The 9,464-nt window shown below is 48.6% G+C and overlaps 1 long non-coding RNA gene across 1 annotated transcript; it reads right to left on the minus strand.

Annotated features, from left to right (window-relative positions):
- Positions 1-8,837: 8,837 nt before the first annotated feature.
- LOC125921482 (uncharacterized) lies at positions 8,838-9,369 on the minus strand. Its single transcript, XR_007457445.1, has 2 exons — positions 9,192-9,369; positions 8,838-8,973 (listed from the first exon to the last, which is right to left on the minus strand). It is a non-coding gene; the product is annotated as an uncharacterized LOC125921482 (long non-coding RNA).
- Between the last annotated feature and the right edge of the window lie 95 nt (positions 9,370-9,464).

The following is a 9,464-nucleotide window of genomic DNA, read 5'->3' on the forward strand; positions in this document are numbered from 1 at the left end:
CGTTAGCAGGTTTCAGGGCTCCATTTACCCTGTCCCGGGGATCTGCGATGGGCCCCCTCATCAAGTCTTGCCAAAGGAGACCACCAGGGAGGATTCTTTTTCTCACCTAACCTGGGGTGATACTCTCCCGAATTATTATGATCCACTCCTGGCTGACTGTTTCTTAAACACGTTTTAAAAATCGAAATGATTTGTCTTAGAGGAATATTATGTCTCCGTGTCATTGTGAACCCGATACGTTGGTTGTCACCTTTCTAACACACATTAAAATAAATACATGACTTTAAAAAAGAAACGTGCTTGCTGTGTCCCACCTAAAATCACCTCTGGTACCCCTGTGCTTTGTCGAGCCCCTTTGCACAGGACTGAGTCGCTGTGGAGTGAAGCTCTCTGCTCAGAACACATGCTTTCTTTCCCAATGCCGTCCTTAAAATTAGGAACCATGCTGCCACATGGCAGCAGCTGCGGATGGGGCACAGGCACGCCGTGCAGGAACGTCTTCCTTCTTAGACCGTCTATACTTTTCTCATGAAACAGGACTTATTATCCTGTTGCTAATACAGAATGGGTGCCCCCTGTCGTGACAGCTCTTTTCACGAGAAACATCTTCTCTCCCCTGCAGAAAGGGCAAGGGGTTCATTTCGAAAAAGAAATTATCTGCAATCACCCCCAGTGCAAACAGAAAGTCTTTCTGAAGTCCATCTTCAAATTGCAAGTACTTTAAAAATAAATTTGGTGGAATCTTGCTGGGATTTTCATATCAAGAGGCTGAATACTTAAGACAGAACAGATCACTCGTTGTTAAACACATAGAATAGGCCCCGAGAGTGGGGTTCAACCTCGTAAGCACCCTTCCTCCTTCGTCTTTTCCACCTCTGCCCACCACGCCTTCCGGCCCCCCCCACCCCCGCACACTCACACACACGCGCGCACACACGCACACTCGCACCCCCACACCCCGCGCCCCACCCGCGGCTCCCAGCAGCAGGGCCTGGATGGCGGTCTATCTCCCTGCCGTCTGGCATCGGGGAGCTTGCTGCTTTCTGTACAAATTGCCTCCGGAACAAAGCAAGCTGGCCTGTGAGAGGGTTTCACCACATCTGCAGGAACAGTGCTGCCCGGGATCAAGCGAGGCTGACGACAAAACTTATTTTTAAAAATTCTTTTTGCTGTTTCAGTCACTGCGGATGAGGAGCTGAACTGAGATGTGTAGACGGGCGCCCTGTTGGGTGCCCTGTACCTTCAGCTTGGTTATGGGAACGCGAGGGGGAGAAAGTGACTTTAAGAAAAGAAACACACTTTGGTCACTGAGAGGGCTTTTTTTTTTTTTTTTTTTCCCGGGAGGCAAGCCTGTCTCGTGTCCAAACGCCAGGCCGTCCTGTTCTCTGCAGAGGTGAAGACAGCCACGTGGCTGTGCAAAATCAACAGAGACACAGGGAACTCTTCTAAGCCCCGTGTCAGTAGGGCTCCCCCGGCCCTGCCGCATGGAGGTAAGAGGCCTGCGGATCCCCACATCCACAGCGAGGAGCCGGGTCCCCTGTCCTCCACAGGTGTCTGTGCGTTCTCAGCATTTACTACCGGACCCTCCCCCCTCCCCCCTCCCCCCTCCCCAGACCCCCCCAGACTCTGGGATCCGGGGTGGTGCTCCATTCACCCCTAGACAGCCCACATGCACAGGCTCAGCCCTTTCACTGATTTCCAGGAAACAATCCACTCTAACAGGTACAGCTTTCCACCCACATAAGGCCCTCAGTGTACAAGCCCCTCCCTTCCCAGCAGCATAAGGCAGAGGGGCATTTTGCACAAAGGCCTCGACTATTTATTTCAGTGGGGAACCTTTAATCCATCCATGCCGCTACTCCAAAAGACACTGATTTTTCACACACATAACTTCCTCATATGTAAGAGAAATCCCTGGTTATGTAGAAGGTGAAAAGTAAGATTTCTTTTTTAAAGCACCATTTATTTCAATGACTAAAGCAGCCAAAACCATTCTGGAAGTTTCCTGTGCACTGAGTTTCTCCAACAAAGCACAGTGCCGATGGACCGTCTCTGTGAGGGCAAAACGTAGCAAAAAAAACAAAAATAAGGCAGCACACCGATGCGATGGACTGAATGAGACCCCCCAGATTTATACGTGGAAACCCAAATGGGAGGGTATTTGGAGCTACTGGGAGCTAATTAGGTCGTGAGGGGGGCGTCCCCAGGACGGGGCAAGGGTCCTTACAAGAGGGGGGAGAAGCTTGCCCGTTCTGTCTCCATCATGTGGGGACACACTGAGAAGGTGGCCGCTGACAGCCTGGGAAGCGGGTCCTCACGGAGAACCAGACGGGCCAGCACCTTGATCCCGGACTTCTCATTTCTGGAACCGTGAGAAACGTTGTTGCTCGTGCCCCTGGTCTACCATAACTTATTAGAGCCGCCTAATCGGCTAAGGCAAACAGCGACCAAAACCGATGCTACAGCAGGCTCTTTTGAGTGCACAAGAGAGACGTGAAGTTGAAAAAAATCTCACTGGCCAGCTTTTGCACTTACCTCTCAAGTTTGCCGAGAAAAGCCAAGGGGGCTGGGGACAGAAATGGGAAGGGCAGCTTCCTCCCACTGGCCAACACTCACCATGGGCCAGGCCCGGGGCTCGGCATCGTTTGAAAATTTAATTCTACATGTACCAAAGATTTCTTAACATATTAACCTACATATGTTTTAAAAAGCCAAACAGTACTCAAAGGGTAGTGAGAAAAACAGCCTTTCCCTTCCCGTGCCTCCTACCCCCACATCCAACTCTTTGGCAAATAGAGTTTTTTATTTACCTCCATGTGTCTGAGCAAAAGGCTTACACGATGGTGTTGATTTTTCCATTTTAGACATAATCTCCTGCCTTCCTGCTATGGGTGATGAGGGCGTTAGCACACATACCTTATCCACTTTCCCACCACATCCTCCCCATGTAATCATATCACATTGTTTGTTAAGTAAATATTCCATGAATATATTATTTTTACTGAGAAAACATTGGTCAAGCTGCTCCAGAAAAGTATTACATTTCCTTTCATATATGACTTCTTGTTTTCCCTGGACTTAAGAACTGGCCTTTTTTCCATTCGAACAATTTCAGGTCACCACCAATTCTCCCCACAAACTCTCCAGAACAGATGTAAGATCCTCCTCCGTGTATTCCAACATGTCGGTTCCACCTGTATTTTGGAGATGTCCTCCCTGGAGCCGTCCTTCCTCCTGTTCCAGTCTGGGCTGGTGGCTCCCCGTCCTTGCTTCCCAGTGGTGATCCTAGGGCTCCACTCATGGAGCCTTGAATTCCCTCTGCCTTTCTTCTGTGTCGCATCCATTTTTCAGATCCTGTGCCTTCCTTTCCCTTTGTTAATTCCCTTTCGTGGTGTATTTGTACGATCATTCAGAGACTGCCCTTGGTTGTCTGACCGGGTACGAACCTCCTTCTGACGTACTGTCAGGTCAGGGCTAGCCTGATGCTACGTCACAGTGTCTGGTCATTCACCTTCCTTCACCTCACCAGGTAGGCATTCTGTCATCTCACATCATCACAAGAAGAAGAAGAAGGGTGAGTACAGTACAGTAAGATATTTTGAGAGAGAGACCGAGAGAGACCACATCCACGTAACTTTTATTACAATAGATTGTTGTAATTGTTCTATTTTATTAGTTTTGTTGTTAATCTCTTACTGTGCCTACTTTATAAATTACGCCTTATCATAGGGATGCATGTGTAGGAAGAAAACACAGCATGTATGGGGTTTGGCACTAGTCACAATTTCGGGCATCCACTGGGGGTCTTGGAATGTATCCCCCGTGGATAGGGGGGACTACCATATAGAGTTCTAGACCAGAAATATGCTTTCTTCAGCATTTTGAAAGTCTTGTTGCCCTGTCTTCTAGATTCCAACGTTGCCGAGAAAGTTGATGCTCCTCTGACCCCTAGCCCTGTGCAAGTGACCCCTAATCTGTTCTTCTTGCCCCTTCTGTCCCAGAGCACTTTTTAAGAATCTGCTCTTAACTCCTGAAATATTTAAATTTCATGCAAATGTGCTTTAGGTGGGTCCTTCTCCCCTTCTAAAAAAATCCAGTGTGCTGGGCCCTTATTCTGGGCCTGTTTGGTGTGAAAAATCATATTCTTTAGTTTTGGGATATTTTAAAATATTGTTTCCTCTGATCACTTTCCCTCCATTTGTTGTTGTTGCTGTTGTTCTCCATAGAATACCTTTTGTTTTCTATCGGATGTCTTATGTTACCTAGTGCTCTTCATCACACTTTCTGAGAGATGATCTTGGTTTTAGCCCCGTCCTCTTTATTTCATCTTATTTGTTGTGTACTGTTTTCCAATCCCCCTACTGTCTTCTCAACATTCTCGCCTCATGGGTGCCATGACTTCTCTCCCCTCAAGGGTGGGGCATGACCTCTGTTTACTCCATTCTTTTTCTTCTCATCTATTTTGATGTCTGCTTTCCATGTTGAGGGGTTTTCCTGTGATCTTTGCCTCCCTTTATGCTAGGACAGTGGCCTCAAAGGTTGGCTGGAAACTCTTCAAGTGGGAAAGGGCTGGCCAGCCGTGGCTTCACTAAGGACCATCAGGCAGCAGCCCTGCTGTTCGTTTAGAAGCTTCTCTCAAATTCAACATTTTTGTCTTTTCTCTGGTTCCTGGCTGGAGAATGGGTGCCGGCAACCAGCACTCTGGGAACCTAGTTGGGAAAGAGGACCGAAGCAGGGGTAAGATCACAATTTCACTTCCTCTCATTTCCGTGCAGCCCTCACCTCCTCCCCAGCCGCGCCTGGCATCTCCAAACCTGGAGCTGCCCTGGGTCTCTTTCTCCAGAGGGAAAACTCCAGGCGCTCTTCTGGGATGGGGAAGGGCAGGGACTTGACTGCCCTTCAGACAGACTTATGGGTCCTCTTCCTCAGCCTTTCCACTTACCCTGACTTTCAGAGATACCTGGCCCTTGGATTCCCGAGTTTTTCTAGGTGTCTGCGGCACGAACGGGCATGTTGCTTGTTGGCAACCCCATGTGCAAGCTTTTAACCGCAGAGAAAGCTGAGCACTAATTAGGGTTTCCTCCTCTTAGTCCTGTTGGGTTATGTTCTCTTTATTGTTCGAATACGAGTCCTGTGACGTGGTCTCCGTGCATTATCTCTCAGATCCCGTCCTCACCATCCTGTGAGGTAAGTACTACTATGAACCCCACTCGAAGAGGGGAATGCAGCCTTCGAGGGAGTAGGTATCCATTCGGGCGCAGAGCGGTGGCATGGACTCAGGCCTTCCAACCCCAGAGCCCTTGCCCTGAGCCACCATATTGGGCAGCCAGAAGCAGAAGGTGGGGCACAAGGTGTGAGAGCAGGGTGACCCCGTTACCGGGACCCAGCTCCTTCCAATCACCGCATGACAGGCCAGTAAGCCGAGAGGCAAGATGCTGAGACAAGGAAAGCGACTTTGTCCAGAAAGCCGGCAAGCCCAGGAGATGGCAGACTGTTGTCCCAGTGATCTGTCTCCCCGAGCATCAGGATGCACTTCCTTTATGTTAGGGCAGGGGGACAGGGGTGGAGTCAAAAGTGACTGACATCTGTAGACAACCCAGGAAGGCGGTGTAAACTCTCTGTCCTTGGTCAGTTGAGCTCTGTGTACAGGAATCTGGTCATATCATTCCTGTAAATCATGCCATGGCGTAGTCATTTCTGTCTGTACTTCCTTCTCTCCTCGGGTGAGGTGGGTTTCGGGGGAAAGGTGATTGCTGCAAATCTTAGCTGTAGCGTGCCTACGTGCAGGGCTAAGCAGGAGTTTCTAAGCCACAGGTGACAGCAGCAAGAGAAATGGGGGCAATATGGAGTCAGACACGCTAAGTTTCTCCCTATCACCATCCCCGAAACTCCTCTGAATGTCTGCCATGGGCTTAAGTCTTCCACGGAGGCTAGTGGTGAAAATCTGTTACACAGGAGCTTTCGCCTCCGGGGGAGAGCTGCGGCTGGTGAAGGCAGCGAACTTTGTGTCCAGAACGGGTACTTCACAAGGTGTCTGGGTTTAAAAACGATTTGGAAAAGGAAGTGTTCTGAGATCAGTGTTTTTCAAACATTCTTATAATCAAATACCATTATAATCATCTGAGAGGCTTGAAAAATCCTCGGGGTCCCCCCTCCCCCAAGCAATGAAATCGGAATCTCTGGATGTGGGACTCAGGACTATAGTGCGTGAAGCTCTCCAGGGATGCCCGTGTGCAGCCAGTTTAGAACCAGTGCTGTAGACCAGCGCTTTGCAAACTGTCAAGTGCCCCTGAATCACTGGGGATCTTGTTAAAAAGCAGATTCTGCATCACGAGGTCTATCCAGCTCCCACGTGACGCTGCTGGCCCTGGGACCACGTTGCATGTATTGGGGACGTTGATGACACGGAGCAGGTACAACAGTAGGAAAAACTAGCCTGGGAGGCAGCACCTAAAGTTGGCGTTAAAGTATGAATTTCAACCTCATGGTTAACTTCTTTTCCACAAGGACTATAAAAATGTATGCACTGCAGAAAGGGATGTGAATTCCGTAACAGTTCTAAACCATGTAAGGAGAATATTAATTAGCAAAGGCTTTCATGCGTCTAGAAAGTATAGATGTTACTGAAGATGTCATAAAGGAGGGGGGCGGTTTACATGTCCTGTTAGGTTTATGACCCAAACAGCCAGTTGAGCATCCAGGTCTCCCGGATCTCAGAACACCCCGGGGCCACCACACCTCTCCGGTGGTGGCTTCGCATAGGCGCAACTGCTCCAGCAGCTTTCCTGCGGAGTCTCCTTCAAGAGCAACACAAAAATCCCTCCCCTTGAATGAAAAAGAATAACCTTCTCTCTCCCTTGAAAGCACCTACCTGAATGCTCCAAACACAGATGTTCCCAAAGACAGTAGTTTCTTAGAGGAATTTCAATACGTTAAATATTCCTACTTTCTTAGACCATGACAAGACAGACATCTAGGTTTACAAAATAATTATGTTTCTGTGCATTTGTATAGGATGATTAAAGAATTCCAAATGTACCCCAAGGGGTCCAAGCATTCAGGGAATTTCTGCAGTGCTAAAGTGACTTTTAGTACCTCCTTCCTCCCACCCCCACCTGGCCTCTCATATTGTCTCTGCTTTTCTCCACCGGCAGACGTGGGGATCACATATCAAAGAGAAAGAATAGTTCAAGAGGAAATCTGTACTGTCCTTATTTTATAAATTGGGTTTAATAATTCATCTAAAAGAGAATTTTTAGCAACAAGGTTTGCATATAAAAAGGGAACATGCCTTCCCTAAATAGGTATCTGTTACTCTTGCTGCAATGCTGAGTGGGGAGAAAAAAGGCCAGTCAGGTCCAAGTGCCTCTTTCAGATTCTCTAAGGACATCGTGGTCTCCAGCCCGTTAGGCAAAAGTGATTTGAGAGCAAGCTTTGCAAGGAAAGGAATTTAAACCACACCCTAAAAGCCTCCTCTTTGTCGCTGCAGAAATCCACCTAGAGGTCATTGCAACAAACACGTATATTCCAAAAAACGTCTGCGGACTGCAGGTCTGTTCATTTCCTGGTCCTAAAACGCCACCTGCCCAGACCCCCACTATTGCCTCAAACACCAAACCCACGGGGTCTTGTAAGTCAGACGGTGTCGGACTTGAGGGTCTGCAGGTCTCCACGCGCTCACACAAAGCTGTTCGGAATGTCAAGAAAATCAGTCATTCACACAGCTGTGCTGCTCATGCGTGACAAGCTGACTTAAAATATTTGTCACTCCAACTTGCTGATGGGGAGGAGGGGGAGTTGGTAGAATGAAAGGGGAGGAAAACGAACAGAAACCTCTAATTGCCCGGGTTTGCTGCCTTGAATATTTCTGCAGGTAGCTCTGAGGCAGGCGGCCGCACGGTCCGTGTTTTCAGACCTGACAATGGGTAGGTTGCCAGGGAGCCAAGGCCCCGCAAAAGAAGTCATTAATACCTCCCTTTTCAGTTTATAGACAGCATCTGTCTCCTCACCTTAGAAAAAAATTGTTGGAGAAGTAACTTTCCTAATTTCTTTCTCTAAAAGTCCCTATTTAACCATATCCTCTGCAGAGTCCCATTCAGTCAGGGGAGCGTCCGAATAAACCAAATTTGCCAAATGTTTAAAAAATTTGCAACAATATAGTCTTTCTCTTGAAACCCCGCACAGTCCAACATTACATAGGTATTTTTTCTTTAAGTGTGTCGTTTGTTTAACAGAGTCTCTTGAACAATGACCCAGAATGAGGCGGGGGTGGGGGGGTGGGGGGGGCGGGGAATGGACACATTCATTCTACCTAGAGGTGTGTGGACTGAGTCTACCTTTCTGGAAGGTATGTGACCCCTTTAAAACCGTGATATTCTTTGACCTGGCAACTCCATTGCTAGCCATGTGTCCTAAGGGAATAGTCAAGGTGTGTCAAAGATTACTGCGTTCTGATGTTCACTATTTATAATAGCAAAACTAAATGTTAAAAAAACAAGGCTAGCAATTAAATTATGGCAAAATCGTATAATGAAATAGTCATTAAAAAGAGGTGTAGGAGAATATCTGGCAGGGAAATGTTCATTGACGTATTGTTAAATTTAAAAGGGTGTAAGACAGAATGTACATTATACTGTTTTAAATTTTTTAATATAGCCATTTTAATTTATTATAATATATATGCATAGAAAAATGACTGGAAGGATTTTTTCAACAATCTATGGTATAGGGGGCGCTGAGATTTTGTGCTCTCCTACATTTTCCTAATAGGAATCAAGAACCAAACGTGTTAAACTATATGTAATGTTACAGTTAGAATAAAAGATGCTACCAGTAGGTTTAAAATGACGGTGACCTTTATTAGATAAGGCGTTGAGAGATCCCACTTTGCCAAGCCACAGTCAGTTACTCTGACGCCTTCTGCGCCTTCGTGAGCGGCCTCTGGGTTTCGGATGAACCGAAATGGTGTTTGACCTGGAGGGACGTGAAACGGGTCCATGACTCTACGACTCTCCAACAGGAGACCAAGGGCGCCGGCCTTTAAGAAATAAGGAGCGGCCGGCAAGATGGAGATTCCGAAGCCACGCTGAGCTCAACAGCTCTGCGGCTCAACCTCTCAGTGCCTCGCTTCCCCCTCCGGAACCCGAGAGGGACACCGGCACCTCCTTTCCCGGGTGGTCACTGAGGATAACCTGGGTGAATCCGAGGGAAGGGTGAGAGCGGTGCCCGGGCACAGAGTAAGCGCTCAGCGAACGTCGGCGGAGAACCGCGCCTCGGGTCCGGCCGAAGCGCCCGGAAACCCCCCGCGCGCCTCGCGGGCCACGGCGCCCAAACCCCGGCGACGGCTACCGCGCTCGCACCCAAACGTCCGCCGGGGGCCCCGTTTCCAGCGGAAACAATGCGCGCGCGCACGCACGCGCCCGCCCCCCGAGCGCGCGCCCCCGCCCCCGCCCCGCGCGCGTGCG

This window comes from Panthera uncia, chromosome C2 (genome assembly GCF_023721935.1).
Source record: "Panthera uncia isolate 11264 chromosome C2, Puncia_PCG_1.0, whole genome shotgun sequence".
Taxonomy (NCBI): domain Eukaryota; kingdom Metazoa; phylum Chordata; class Mammalia; order Carnivora; family Felidae; genus Panthera; species Panthera uncia.